Genomic DNA, 13120 nt, shown 5'->3' on the forward strand with positions numbered 1-13120 from the left:
TTCATACTTCAAAACATCCCCTTTCATTACTCTAACTTTGTTTTGCAAATTATTCATTACATATTTCAGGAAGTGAATAGTTCAAAAGACTCCGAAGTATTTCTCAAATTACAACAGCTACAAGTATGAAAGCTATTGTTAGCAACAAGTAAGCAGAAAAAAATTGTTTTAAAAAGGCTAGCCACAAAAATAGCGTTTTCATAAAACAAGTCTACAGCTTTTAAAACTATTCTGGATTTGCAGAAGCTTTAAACTCTTCCTGGTGAATGCTTATGTTTTGAATATGAATTAGTTGACTGCAGTAGTCATGTGTCTATGCACTGTACCTTCTCTTCTTTCCCATGACAGATGATTGAAATCCTGACATACCACATCACTAAGAACTTTCCAGCAGAATTTTTTACATAAGTCTAAATGAGTCATTCAGGGTTTTTTTTTTTAGAGCAAATTTCTAAGGACAGGAAAAAATCTACTGTAGCTGATTTTTCCCTAAAGTAACCTGAGGGAGTTTGTATTAAGAGTTTAAATAATGGAACTGGCTTTGGTATTCCATTCCAGTTGCTAATTTATTATCTGGAGAAAGTCACATGAGCCTTGAAAGAAATCTTGATGAAAAGGGATCTGTCTCAGCTGCATGGGGTTTAATTGACTTCTCAGTCTTGCAAGAAGAATGCATTAGTATTATCTAGGCCTCTGTTTAACCATCAGCCAAATGGCAGTCATCATGATGAATTAATTTTCTACAATGCCATGCAAATCATAACCTCACACTCCTTTTGTGGACTTATTTCTCTCTTTAGCAGGACACCTCGTAGAAAGACATAAGACCACAATTCTAGACAAGAACATATGGGATAGCTCAGCAGGAAGGGAGAGAACTGCCTAAGGGCCATCACATTTACCCAACTAGTTATATTCTAACAAATAGTTCTCAGGGTTTTTTCCCCCCCTCAAGGGAGTAGAGGAAGTTTAGCAGCTTCTACTGTAGGACATTATATACAATTAGTACTCAGTGTTTCCTTTAATTATCTCTAATGAACCAAATTCTCTCCTGATTACTTTCAGAGTCTGGTAGCCTACCTCAACAGAGGCAGCCTCAGGTTACATCCACATTACACAGCGCTGATGAAGCCAGCCTGCAGAAGCTGAGCATGTAGCATACTTATGTAGCATACTTCAGTGCAGTATGACCAAGCCTCAACCTGTAACTCTTTGCTGCACTACTGATAATCTTTACAGCTATGAAAAACCAACAAACCTCCTAGCAGTCATCCCAGAGGACAGGGCATCTGCCAACACTACTGCCATTATTGTGATGCTGGTGGCTGGTGACAGCAAAGAGGAGGTAAAAAAAGGATGACTGCATTAACACAAATTTAGCAAGTCCAAGATGGATTGAAAAGCATACCACAAAGTTTCTTCACACAGAAGCGTTCTTCACCCATCTGTTGATTACAGGAACCTGTAGGGAAAGAATCCCAACCAAGCAGCAAGTCCTCTGCAGATTCACGGGTTTTTGCAGCACACTGACATTTCAGTCAAGCTGGAAACCAGCAGTAACCAGCGATACTTTTCCAGAGTTGCAAGGTTATGAAGTTATCATTGTGTAAATCCATGCAACTTTATTTCCACAAGAACCAGAAATCCTTCTGAGGAGGCAGCTAGCACTCAGCTGAAGAATTTAGTATTTTGCAAGTGCACATTGCTAATTCTTAGTTATTTCCCTCTAGTGTTCAGCAAAACATTACACTTGAGATAAAAGGGGAAAGATCACACAAAGTCTAATTGAATTAGCCTAATTATTGTGGGTGGAAAAACCAACATAGAAACAAAAGTGCTGTACAGAAGATTTTGTTTTCCCAGTTGCTAGGTTTTTTTCAGGAACATGTGCTTACTTAGATGCTAGATAGTCTAAAGAGAGGATTGGCCCTAGAATTGAAAGGCACACTTGGGACTAAAGAAATAGGTTTAGGTTGTAGGTGTAACAGATTTATGCTTCACACTTTAAAGACAGCCTGCAAGACTGAAGACAGTTCACAAAGATGGTTCACAGCAGAAGCGGGCCATCAAGAACAGCAATACTATTGAATATAAGTTTATTAGACTGCAATTATTTTACTAGCCTACTTTTACTGATCTTATGACAAAGGTGAAGTGTCATATTAATCCATTTGTAAGCAGTTTGATAAATTCCAAACATCAAAATAACAAGTTTGCCTTGGCATTAGAGAAAATGAAAAGGGCAGACTCCATCATCTAGCAAAAAGTTAACATCACAAAGTCATGAAATCATAGCTAAGTAACAGTTTCGCTTCAATGACTGCTTGTTAACATACTGCCTCGAGATAAAAGTCAGGTATTCTTTCCTAAAATATGCCTTGCCTTTTGAATAAAACAATGTCAGACATTCTTTGCAGCAAGGTTATTTGGGACCACAGCTCATCCAGAAGTTTTCACTAATTCACATTCTTTACAGCTCCTCCTCCCCTCCACCATTATCTTAAACTTAGGTAGAACACTCAGTTTCAGGAAAGTTTAGTTTACACTGTTTTCTCCTTTTTTTTCCGTTGTACAACAAGGTGGAAATGAAAATAGCTAGGCAGGACAAACATCCCAAATAATTTGGTAAGAACACAATTCCCGTTTGATAAGCACCACATATACTGACTGAACATGACGTACAAAGAGCTTTTGCAAGCTACAAAGAAATTATAAGCTTGCTTTAAATTAGTAAGTTTAATTACAATTTAATCAGTCTTCCAAACAAGAATATAAATGTTAACCAGTGTTATTATCTAACAAACAGATTGATATTTAAAAATGATGATTCAAACTATGGCTTCAATATCCAAGACAAAGTGCACTTCAGAAGCAGCTAAGCAATTTCCAAGACTTTATGTAGATAATACTATTTATGGTATCTGATTGCATGCTGCAGCATAACTCAATCACATCATGCTCTTGATATCAATCATATAGGATAAGGACAGCATAAAGCTAACCTTGAAATTCAATACAATACTTTCATCAGATAACACAAAACAGCACATTGCCCAAACTCTAGAAATAAGACGTAGGGTTTTATTTGAAGTAGTTACACAGATTCAAAAACGGATGGAGCACCACACAGCCATACATTGGTACACGGTAGGAGATAGGTTAGCTTTCACAAGGAAGACATTCGTACTTCAAAGTCACTTAATATCAGAGTAGTTCTACTGCCACCACCACCCCCTGCCCCTGATGACCACCAAGGCAGCACTTCATTCAGGTCAGTGATGATTCCTACCTTAAAGAGAAACAGAAGCATTGAATTGACATCGCAGTATGATATTCAAATCACAGGAGACCCCTTTAATGAAAATAAATCCATTACCTTTAATGTCCAACAAGTCTTACAGCTAATCACAGGATGAGGGTATTTATCCACAAGATAGTCAGCTGTAGTACACAAGAAAGAACCCACATACCTACACTGAACTAGCTAAGATACTAATTGTTTACAGATGTTGCAGTTCTAAAGCTAGTAAGAAATTGATAGCATTTCTTTGGATTTACATTTTAAATATCAGAACTCCTTAGCATACAAAAATATTGTTGCTGAGGCAACAGTATACAGAAGACAGTCAATTAAACAACACGGATATTTAAAGGACAAGGTATTAAATTCACAGAATCACAGAATGGTTTGATTTGGAAGGGACCTTAAAGATCATGTAGTTCCAACCCCCCTGCCATGGGCAGGGACATCTTCCACTATACCAGATTGCTCAAAACTCCATATGGCCTGCCTTCGAGCACTTTGTGGGGGCAGGGTGGGGTTGACCCTGGCTGGATGCCAGGTGCCCACCAAAGCCACTCTATCATTCTCCCCCTCCTCAACTGGACAGGAGAGAGAGAAAAATATAACAGGCTTGTGGGGTCGAGATAAGGACAGGGAGATCACTCAACATTTACCATCACAGGCAAAGCAGACTCAACTTCGGAAAAAATGTCATTTATTACCAATTAACTCAGAGAGGAGTAATGAGAAATAAAACCAAATCTTAAAACACCTTCCCCCCACCCCTTCCTTCTTTCCTGGGCTTAACATTGTTCCAAATTTCTCTCCCTCCGCCCCCTAAGTGGCACAGGGGAACAGGGAATGGGGGTTGGGGTCAGTTCATCACACTGTTTTCTGCTGCTCCTTCCTCCTCAGGGGGAGGACTCCTCCCACACTTCCCCTGCTCCACTGTGGGGTCCCTTCTCACAGGATACAGTCCTCCATGACTTCTCCAATGTGAGTCCTTCCCATGGGGTTCAGTTCTTCTTGAACTGCTCCAGCGTGGGTCTCCTTCATGAGATGCAGTCCTTCATGAACCAACTGCTCCAGCATGGACCCCATCCCCACCCCCCACCCCATGGTGTCACTAGCAGCAAACCTGCTCCAGCATGGGCTTCTCTCTCTCCATGGGCCACAGGTCCTGCCAGGAGCCTGCTCCAGTGCAGCCTTCCCATGGGTTCACAGATTCCTTCAGGCATCCACCTACTCCAGCATGGGGTCCTCCACAGGATGTAGGCAGTCATCTGCTCCACTGCCCATGGGCTGCAGGGGGACAGCCTGCCTCACCATGGTCTTCACCACAGGTTGCAGGGGAATCGCTGCTCTGGTGCCTGGAGCATCTCCTCCTCCTCCTTCTTCACTGACCTTGGTGTCTGCAGAATGTTTCTCTCACATTCTCACTCCTCTCTCTGGCTGCAATTGCTGCTGCACAATAACTTATTTGAGGAAAAAAAGTTATCAGAGGTACAACCACCGTCGTTGATGGGCTTGGCCTTGGCCAGCACTGGGTCAAAGCCGACTGGCATTGGCTTTATCAGATACAGGGGAAGCTTCTAGTAAACCCCTGTAACCCCCCCCACTACCAAAACCTTGCCATGCAAACCCAGTACAGGGGGGCATTCAGATTTTCTGGACAACATATTCCAGTGTCTCACCACCCTCATTGTAAAGGATTTCTTCTTTACATCTAATCTAAATCTACCCTTTTCAGTTTGAAACCATTACCCATCATCTCACCACCACACTCCCTGACAAAGAGTCCCTTCCCGCCTTTCCTGCAGGCCCCCTTTAAGCACTGGAAGGCCATTATAAGGTCTCCCCAGAGCCTTCTCTTCTCCAGGCTGAACAACCCCAACTCTCTCAGCCTGTCCTCACAGGGAAGGTGCTCCAGCCCCCAGTCATCTTCATGTCCTCCTCTGGACCCACTCGAGCAGCTCCATGTCTTTCTTACACTAGGGGCCCCAGAGCTGGACACAGCACTGCAGGTGGGATCTCACCAGAGCAGAGCGGGGAGAATCACCTCCCTCAACATACTGGCCACACTTCTCTTGATGCAGCCCAGGATGCTATTGGCTTCATGTGCTGTGAGCACACACTGCTGAGTCATACTCAGTTTTTCATCCACCAACACCCCCAATTCCTTCTCTGCTGGGCTGCTCTCAATCCACTTATCACTCAGCCTATATCTGTGTTTGGGGTTGCCCCAGCCCAGGTGCAGGACCTCACACTTGGCCTCGTTGAACTTCATGAGGTCTGTACAGGCCCACCTCTGCAGCCTGTCAAGGTCCCTCTGGATGCCCTCCCTTCCCTCCAGTGTGTCAACCACACCACACAGATTGGTGTCATCAGCAAACTTGCTGAGAGTGCACTCAATCCTACTATCCATGTCAAAGATGTTAAACAGCACCAGTTCCCAATACTGACCCTTCAGAAACTCCACTTGTTGCTAGTCTCCAGTGCAAATTTAATATCTGAACTAAACTGCTCTTTAAATGACCTTTTACCATTGAAATAAAAAATGCTTGCTTTTGAGCCAAGAGACTACTGCTTAACAGGAGTTAAGTTTTGAGACACCTTGCTACGCTTTTAGGAATTACTTCCCTCCCCACTTCCCCAGTTCTGTTTGGACTGAAACAACTGAGCATTAACAGAAGCTGCAAGACCCCCTTTTTTTTTAAATGCATAAGTAGGGAAAAAAATCCACTTAGCTACCCAAAAGTCAATTTTTCAGCCTACAGAGTAAGGCATTCACTATACCAAGATGAGAAGATTATATGGTGCATGGTTAGATCCTCCTTCTGAGAAAAAGAAATAAGCCTGTCAGGTATCACAGGAATAATGGAAATACCTCAAAGGAAAAACAAGAGCTAGAAAATTAATTCCAGCAAAAGCAGCATAAATAATCTAATTTTATTTGGAAAAAACCCAAAGATTGATTTAAGCACAATAGTTTAAAGAACAGGATGAAGCCCTGAATTCAAAACCATTTTGATTTCAATGATGAAATTCTTTTACTCATCTAAACTACATACTTAAAAAATTACTTTCTACAAAGACACCTTTCAAGGTTATGATTGTAAACACTACCAGAAGCTTCTACTTTTCCCATATCCCAACATTCAGGCTAAAATCAGCAATTTGTTCTGCTTATTAGATCCAGAAAATCTATGTCCTAAAGTGGAATGAACAAGAAAAGGAGGATATAGCTACCACATCACTAGCAGCTTTTGTCCTACAATTGTTTTGCATGCGACAAGTGTCCCACAAAATGATGGTGGAACAGGCAAGCCCACAAATTAGTCTGAACAGTTTAAATCTGAATAAAACAGAATTAAAGTGTGGATATAGCAGCACATTTTAAGTGATATGAAAGTTTATCCATGCAAAAACAAATTTTCTACGTAAAAATAATGCATAAATGCATAAATAAGTAGACATTTTAAATATATGCATGAGCTTTATGACCATGGACCCTGTACTTTCCCCTCATATAGCAGCTTGGCTCAGCCCCTAAAGCCATTTTAGACAAAACCCACAGTTCTTTCCATACACACTGCACTTCTCAGAATAAAGATATCGCACACAAGTCTCCCTTCACTGCAAAGCACTAGTCATGATTCATCAGAGCCAAATCTCCACCTTCAGCAGCTATGAAGGTATTTCTTTTAGTTTTGAAAGGGATCCAACTCCACAGCTGGGGTAGCAATACCACACCAGCATGCCACTAAAGCTCAGATTCAGCAGAGATAGCACTTATCTTCTTGCCTAGAAGTGCTCCATGAATGCCATTTCACCACTCTGACAATGAGCAGCATGCACATTTGGGCACGGTGAGCACTCTGTCCCAGCCCCCTGGCACTCACATCACTGTACACAACATCCCAGAGCTGCTCTGGCAGACAAGGTTCCTCTGATCAGCAAGCTCCTACACCTGAGATACAGCATATACACTTTGTTATGCAGAAACATTTGTCAATCCATTTGTTTTCCCATCAGACATACTGCTAACATTCACCAGGCAGCATTCTGTGCAGGAGGAGAGCCACGTGTGCTTCAGCCAAACAGGCAGAGCACATCCTGCGCTGTTCCCTCTGCACTGACAAACCCAGTGAACTCTGTCAGGTCTCCAGATGCTTAAGGAAGACGAGGAGAAGCATTGACTCAAGTTATTCAGTTTGGGATATGTACTAACAGCTCTAGTCACTATAGTTTCCACATCAGTGAAGCTCAAGGAGGGCAGGGGGAATAAGGAGCAGAAAGAAAGAAGAACAAATCTATGCCTATTTTACTATCTGTATCACCAATACTGACTGTATCTTTGCTTTTTAGTGGTATTAAAGTACAAAACGAAACTAAGCCTGGAGAATATGTACTTGCTTAACACTGCTTAGTGCCAATTCCTAACAATTTTTATTCTGTATATAAAGACCAGAACAGTTGTCTTCTAGTCAAAACCTCAAGTCATGCAACTTTGCAGAAAGAAATGTGGAGAGGATCAAGTCCTTACTCACATCAAATCATTCTTCTAAACAAAATCATCATGTTACAACAGCAACTTGCTCCAGATCTGCATAATTTTGTGAAGAACCAGTAAGGTCTTAAGCCCTTTTTCTAAAGGCTGTGTGTGAACTGAAGAAGTTAGAGGGGTTTTTGTTGCTAATCATGACTACAGTTACTAAGCTCTGCCATCGTAACAATAAAATCTAAATCTTCATTAAATTGATGAGAAAAAAAACTGCATGCCATAAATACTATTTCAGAAAACCTCTCTGCTTTGAGTTGTTTTTACACTGTTTTCTAAAACAATTCTTTTAATGTAGCAAGCAGCCAAATGCACTTGAGGTTTGATGGTGGTATCTTACTGTATAGCCAGGAAAGAAATTCTGGGCAATGGAAACCACATGTTCTTCAGACAAATTAAAATCACATAATTAAATTTATTAAGCTCTGCAACATCCATTTCCCCAAGCATGCTCTCCATGTGTTCAACAAGCATGACATCAAGTATGATACATTAAAGACCCACACTTACTAGACCAGCATGTTTACCAATGGTTTGGGAAGTGACTGCAACTTGTAACATGTTCACATTTGCTGCTGGTTTATACTGTCTTTTTGCTAATGCTAACTCAACAGCTGTCTATATCAGTCTTAGCCCAGTAACCTTAAGACCCAGATGGATTCTGCTTTAGCACTGATATTTTACGACTTGCCAGCGCTAACACTCAGGACAAAGGGAGGATGCTCAGCCTAAGTCTCACACCAGCAAGAAGCAGGGTGGTCCATCAGATCTGGGGAAGGCCCAGTTTAGATGGCAAGCATTGAACTGAAAAGCCAGGTAGAAAATGTCCTTCTGTTAACAGTATTCATTTGCAAATCTCATCTTATGTCCAGAAGTGACCATGAGACAGATGACTGGACTGCTGATTTATGACAGGCTCTTAAATATTGAGTCTAGTAACCTGCATTTGGATAAAGCTCAACTTAAAAAGAAGTTCCAAGTGCCAGATCAAACACCTCTAGAGACGGAGGATCTATCCCCAGAGGTTAACCATCTTCCCTGCTCAAGATAACAAATTCAAATTAAAGCATGTGATAACTTCTATTTTTCCTTTCTAGTTGTGCCTTCCCCTGCTAGGCCTTCAGCATCCAGGATTTTCTGCACATGAATATAGTCACACAAAGTAATAGAGTCAGTTCTGTAACTTATCAAAAAAGATTAAAATTAATTACTGGATGAACTCCATAGACATTCACCTTGTGTTTAAGGACATCCACAAAAACTGAGATACATCTCATACTAGAATCAGCCATGTACAAGAGTAAAAAACAAAACAAACAAACTTTGCTACATATATTTCTTTATGTCATCACATTAAAATCACATGCTGAATGGAGCCCCTGCAGTGACCACAATTATTCTCCAGTGCAGTCCCCATTTCTGGCAGCACAGCTTACATTCATAGAATCATAAGCTTGGAAGAGACCTCCGAGAAAATCTAGTCCAATCTAAACCTCCCCTGGCACAACTTGAAGCCATTTCATCTTGTCCTACCACTTGTTACTTGGCAGAAGAGACCAACCCCCACCTCACTACAACCTTCTTTCAAGTAGTTGTAGAAAACAGTAAGGTCTCCCCTCAGCCTCCTCTTCCCCAGACTAAACAACCCCAGTTCCCTCAGCCGCTCCTCATAAGACCTGTGCTCCAGACCCTTCACCAGCTTCATTGCCCTTCTCTGGACATGCTCCAGCACATCAGTGTCTTTCTTGCAGTGAGGGCCCCAAAACTGCACACAGTATTTGAGGTGTGGCCTCACCAGTGCCGAGTACAGGGCAACGATCACTTCCCTACTCCTGCTGGCCACACTATTTCTGATACAGGCCAGGATGCTGTTGGCCTTCTTGGCCACCTGGGCATGCTACCAGCTCATGTTCAGCCAGCTGTTGACCAGCACCCCCAGGTCCTTTTCCACTGGGCAGCTTTCCAGCCCTTCATCCCCAAGCCTGCAGCATTGCATGGGGTTGTTGCGACCCAAGTGCAGGACATGGCATTTGGCCTTGTTAAACCTCATAGCATTGGCCTCAGGACATCGATCCAACCTGTCCAGATCCCTCTGCAGAGCCTTCCTACCCTCAAGCAGACCAACACTCCCACCCAATTTAGTGTCACCTGCAAACTCACTGAGGGAGCAGCCAATCCCCTCATCCAGATCATCAATAAAGATGTTAAACAAGATTAGTCCCAGTCCTGATCCCTAGGGGACACCGCTTGTGACCAGCCACCAGAAGGACTGAACTCCATTCACCACTGCTCTCTGTGCTCGGCCATTCAGCCAGTGTTTAACCCAGCTTAGTGTGCACCTGTCTAGGCCTTGAGCCGCCAGCTTCCCTAGGAGAATTCTGTGGGAGATAGCGTCAAAGGCTTTACTAAAGTCCAGGCAGATGACATCCACAGCCTTCCCCTCATTGACTAGGTGGGTCACCTGGTCACAGAAGGAGATCAGGTTGGCCAAGCAGGACCTGCCCTTCATGAACTCATGCCGGCTGGGCATGAGTCCCTGGTTGTCCTGCACATGCTACATGAGCACCCTCAAGATGAGCCACTCCATAATCTTCCCCTGTACCAAGGTCAGGCTGACAGGCCTGTAGTTCCCCAGATTCTCCTTCCAGCCCTTATTGTAGACAGGCATCACATTGGCAAGCCTCCAGTCACCTGGGACCTCCCCTGTTGACCAGGACTTTGGATAAATGACGGAGAGTGGTTTGGCCAGCTCCTCTGTCAGCTCCCTCAGTACTCTCAGGTGGAACCCATCCAGGCCCACAGACTTGTGAATGTCCAGGTGGCAAAGCAGGTGATTAACTACTTCCTCCTGAATTACGGGGGATTTATTCTGCTTTCAGTCCCCATCTTCCAGCTCAGGGGGCTGATTACCTTGCAGATTGCTTGTCTGACTATTAAAGACCAGGGCAAAGAAGGCATTAAGTATCTCAGCCTTTTCCTCATCCTTAATGACAATGTTCCCCTCCATATCCAATGGAGGATGGAGATTCTCCTCAGTTCTCTGTTGTTGATGTATTTGTAGAAACATTTTTTGTTGTCTTTCACAACAGTGGCCAGCCTGACTTCTAGTTGGGCTTTTGCCTCTCTAATTTTCCCTCTGCCTGACCTAACAAGCTCCCTATACTCTTGAGTTACTTGCCCCTTCTTCCAGGAGTGGTAAACGCTCCTTCCCCCCACCCCCTGCCAAGTTCCAGCAAAAGCTCCCTGTTCAACCAGACTGGTTGTCTCTCCCACTGGTTTGTCTTCTGGCTCACAGTGATAGCCTGCTCCTGCACCCTTAAGGCTTCCTCCTTGAAGAATGTCCAGCCTTCCTGAACCCCCCTTGCCCTTTAGGACTGCCTCCCAAGGGTCTCTCTCAAACAGTGCCCTAAACAGCCCAAAGTCTACCCTCTGGAAGTCCATGGTTGTGGTTTGGCTGACTCTCCTCCTAACTTGACCAAGAATAGAGAACTACCATTTCATGGTCACTAACCTCAAGTCGTCCACTGACCACCTCATTTCCCATCAGTCCATAAAAGTAGGTCAAGTGAGGCACCTCCCTGGTAGACTCCCTTACCAACTGTGTACCGTTCCTCACTCCTAAGCTCTGCATTTGTGTAAATCTTCTTCAAACGCCCAGGCAACCCAAGCCATTCTGTATTAGTGGAAGTAAAAATTGATGAGTTAGCATTGGAGCTAGTAATTATCACCATGGAGGTGCAACAGGGAGAACCCAATTCCTTTACAATTCCCCAATGCCAACTTTTGCAATACAGCTGTTCTGTGGGTTTTAAAAAAGTTTACTAGGTATTTTATTGTTAGTACTACTTTTTTTGTGCATTTGCAATATATTGCAAGAAATTGCCTTATCAAGAATATTTAACAGAAAGGGTATTTGACAGTGCCTGTTTCCCCTTAAAATTGTGCTAAAAAAGCTTTAATTTTAAGATTTTGTTCTTTACATATGAATCCTTATAATCTTTTCCCCGATTATTTTACCTAAAATTGATCGCAGGATGCCCAGGTTAATGCTATGTGCATCAGCCCATTCACCTTACTAAGACATTGGTGCTCTGAGCTTTTGAATAAGACCTCAAAAAACAGGACTGTGGAATATTTTTATACTGCAAGTACATCAACGTAATCTGCCCTATCTTTTCTCTACTTTCATGAGAAGGCAAAACCTGCACCTACCAGAGGTCAAGTTTCATATCCAGGAGGGCAAAAATCTTCCTCCACACCATGCCAGAAAGCAGCAGATCCCTGAAGCATGAAGTTAATATAAACAATGAAAAACAAATGGGATAAAGTCTCTTTTAAAGCTCCTTCAGTATCTGATGCCCTCAATCTCCCAGGACTTCCTGCACTAGCTTCACTTTCAGTCACCAAGGACTTCCCTACTGGATCACAAAGCCTTCTCTGCAGACCTACGAAGTGCCTCCTGAGAACAATTTAGCCTCCTTACCATCACTACATGGTTAAGAAGGCTGTGCCAGCATTTCACTTCCAAGAAGCCCCAAGACTTCCAATCCAAATTGTTGAAGGTGATTGTATGTCCAAATAACTGGAGCATCCCAACTCCAGAAAGGCCTTACCTAGGCAAGAGGTTACAGAAAACCCCTTAAACAAAATGAGCCTTTCCTCAGGCTTGCAAACTCCATCTCACAAAGTTCTTCTCAGCTTACTTATGTTAACAGCTGTGTGAATTTGTTATGCATTATTTCTCCCCAAACCCATAGTCAGATTTTAAGCAACACATTTCAAAGTTAGGTTATAACAATGAAAGATAAGCAGGAATAAGAGATCACTGTTGGGTACATTGCTGAAAAAAGTATACCTGTGATGAATATTGCCATGGAAATTGAATTCTCATCTCTTCAGGCTTATAAACATCTGGGGCAATGCTATGAAACTTAAACTGATCCTGTTTCTTATTCATCATAGAGAATAGACCAGGGTACTGTGTCCAATTAAGAAGCACAAATGTTTGATCCATGTCTACTGCTAAAAACCTAAATTTAATACTACTTTATTGCAGGAAACTGGAAAAACATTTCAGAGCCATTTGAGATCTTACACTTATTATGACACCATACACATAATATTGTCACTGAAGTTTATTTGAAAACAGACTTCCCAAGTGAAATGGAATATAAGGGATAACTAGGAAATGCATAGGTAACATTTCCTGTCCAGCTTTTCAGAAAGTGTGTGTTCTCAATTATGAATTTTTAAAACAGGCAATCAAACTAAACATT

Source organism: Leptosomus discolor, chromosome 1, assembly GCF_034619465.1.
Source record: "Leptosomus discolor isolate bLepDis1 chromosome 1, bLepDis1.hap2, whole genome shotgun sequence".
NCBI classification, from domain to species: Eukaryota; Metazoa; Chordata; class Aves; order Leptosomiformes; family Leptosomidae; genus Leptosomus; species Leptosomus discolor.